Consider the following 2,943-nt stretch of genomic DNA (forward strand, 5'->3'; position numbering starts at 1 on the left):
GTAAATATAAGAATATGGGTAAATTAATTTCATTTTTAATGAAAGTACAGTATAAACTTTCTTTATTTCAGATCCCTGAATTTATTTTTCTTTGAGATTATACCTATATTAGGATTAACCATTACTACGTCCTTCGTCTTTTTAATTCCTGTCAGACTTTACTTTTATAATTGGAATTGTATTCCAATGGATACCATCCCATTGTGGAATTCTGGGAAACGAGAATGCGGATGCTTTAGCAAAGAAGGGCAGCACTGCTACTTACAGACCTGTTACTAAATCTACGTATTAATCTGTGAAGAGGTTTATTAAATCTACATATTTAGACTTCAACAAACAAAATTTGATAACTCAATCCCAAGGGAAAAAATGGAACACTCTGCATCAAAATCCACAGTTAATTCCCGATTTACCACGAAAATCGTATGTAGCTGCATTTAGATTGGCAACAGGACATGATTGTTTGGCCAAACACCTGCATAGAATTGGAATATATCAGTCCCCTAACTGCCCATTGTGCAACTCAAACCAAGAAATGGATTCGGAACACCTCAAAATCTGTGCTTGAGTGGCTGGTCATGATAATATCTTTGAAAAATATTGGAGTGCAAGAGGTCAAATGACTTTATTGTCAAACGCCTGGCATTAGAAAACAACAACAACTTTTATAATTCACTTATTGTTAGCAGTCTGGTGACGTGCATTTTGTCATGCTACTGCCCGTCCGAGTGGTTAAGTCACATGGTCGTCAAAACAGGGGAAATCACATGATAATCACTTACTTAGACTAAGAGAGCCTTTTTCTTTAATTATTTTAAACAGTTGTATAATACTACGTAAACTGCAAATCAAGATTTCAGGTATAACTCCCTGTAAAGTTGATTTGAATAATTTCGAGGGAAAAATTGTTCCGGAGCCGGGTATCGAACCCGGGGCCTTTGGTTTAACGTACCAACGCTCTACCACTGAGCTACTCGGGAACTCTAACCGACACCGATCCAATTTTTCCCTCTATATCCACAGACCTCAAAGTGGGCTGACAACCGTCAAGCAACCAACTTCGAGTGCACACTAACTCCGTGTGACTTAAATTGTGGTTTTCTGTTAACGAACAGTGACGTGTATTATGCAAATCAAGATTTCAGGTATAACTCCCTGTAAAGTTGATTTGAATAATTTCGAGGGAAAAATTGTTCCTGAGCCGGGTATCGAACCCGGGGCCTTTGGTTTAACGTACCAACGCTCTACCACTGAGCTACTCGGGAACTCTAACCGACACCGATCCAATTTTTCCCTCTATATCCACAGACCTCAAAGTGGGCTGACAACCGTCAAGCAACTAACTTCGAGTGCACACTAACTCCGTGTGACTTAAATTGTGGTTTTCTGTTAACGAACAGTGACGTGTATTATGCAAATCAAGATTTCAGGTATAACTCCCTGTAAGGTTGATTTGAATAATTTCGAGGGAAAAATTGTTCCGGAGCCGGGTATCGAACCCGGGGCCTTTGGTTTAACGTACCAACGATCTACCACTGAGCTACTCGGGAACTCTAACCGACACCGATCCAATTTTTCCCTCTATATCCACAGACCTCAAAGTGGGCTGACAACCGTCAAGCAACCAACTTCGAGTGCACACTAACTCCGTGTGACTTAAATTGTGGTTTTCTGTTAACGAACAGTGACGTGTATTATGCAAATCAAGATTTCAGGTATAACTCCCTGTAAAGTTGATTTGAATAATTTCGAGGAAAAAATTGTTCCGGAGCCGGGTATCGAACCCGAGGCCTTTGGTTTAACGTACCAACGCTCTACCACTGAGCTACTCGGGAACTCTAACCGACACCGATCCAATTTTTCCCTCTATATCCACAGACCTCAAAGTGGGCTGACAACCGTCAAGCAACCAACTTCGAGTGCACACTAACTCCGTGTGACTTAAATTGTGGTTTTCTGTTAACGAACAGTGACGTGTATTATGCAAATCAAGATTTCAGGTATAACTCCCTGTAAAGTTGATTTGAATAATTTCGAGGGAAAAATTGTTCCTGAGCCGGGTATCGAACCCGGGGCCTTTGGTTTAACGTACCACCGCTCTACCACTGAGCTACTCGGGAACTCTAACCGACACCGATCCAATTTTTCCCTCTATGTCCACAGACCTCAAAGTGGGCTGACAACCGTCAAGCAACCAACTTCGAGTGCACACTAACTCCGTGTGACTTAAATTGTGGTTTTCTGTTAACGAACAGTGACGTGTATTATGCAAATCAAGATTTCAGGTATAACTCCCTGTAAAGTTGATTTGAATAATTTCGAGGAAAAAATTGTTCCGGAGCCGGGTATCGAACCCGAGGCCTTTGGTTTAACGTACCAACGCTCTACCACTGAGCTACTCGGGAACTCTAACCGACACCGATCCAATTTTTCCCTCTATATCCACAGACCTCAAAGTGGGCTGACAACCGTCAAGCAACCAACTTCGAGTGCACACTAACTCCGTGTGACTTAAATTGTGGTTTTCTGTTAACGAACAGTGACGTGTATTATGCAAATCAAGATTTCAGGTATAACTCCCTGTAAAGTTGATTTGAATAATTTCGAGGGAAAAATTGTTCCTGAGCCGGGTATCGAACCCGGGGCCTTTGGTTTAACGTACCAACGCTCTACCACTGAGCTACTCGGGAACTCTAACCGACACCGATCCAATTTTTCCCTCTATATCCACAGACCTCAAAGTGGGCTGACAACCGTCAAGCAACCAACTTCGAGTGCACACTAACTCCGTGTGACTTAAATTGTGGTTTTCTGTTAACGAACAGTGACGTGTATTATGCAAATCAAGATTTCAGGTATAACTCCCTGTAAGGTTGATTTGAATAATTTCGAGGGAAAAATTGTTCCGGAGCCGGGTATCGAACCCGGGGCCTTTGGTTTAAC

At 41.8% G+C, this 2,943-nt stretch overlaps 2 non-coding genes across 2 annotated transcripts; both read right to left on the minus strand.

Annotated features, from left to right (window-relative positions):
• Nucleotides 1-1,193: 1,193 nt before the first annotated feature.
• TRNAN-GUU (transfer RNA asparagine (anticodon GUU)) lies at nucleotides 1,194-1,265 on the minus strand. Its single transcript has one exon. It is a non-coding gene; the product is annotated as a tRNA-Asn (tRNA).
• A 1,353-nt stretch (nucleotides 1,266-2,618) lies between these two features.
• On the minus strand, nucleotides 2,619-2,690 carry TRNAN-GUU (transfer RNA asparagine (anticodon GUU)). Its single transcript has one exon. It is a non-coding gene; the product is annotated as a tRNA-Asn (tRNA).
• Between the last annotated feature and the right edge of the window lie 253 nt (nucleotides 2,691-2,943).

Source organism: Periplaneta americana, unplaced genomic scaffold, assembly GCF_040183065.1.
Source record: "Periplaneta americana isolate PAMFEO1 unplaced genomic scaffold, P.americana_PAMFEO1_priV1 scaffold_18, whole genome shotgun sequence".
Taxonomy (NCBI): Eukaryota; Metazoa; Arthropoda; class Insecta; order Blattodea; family Blattidae; genus Periplaneta; species Periplaneta americana.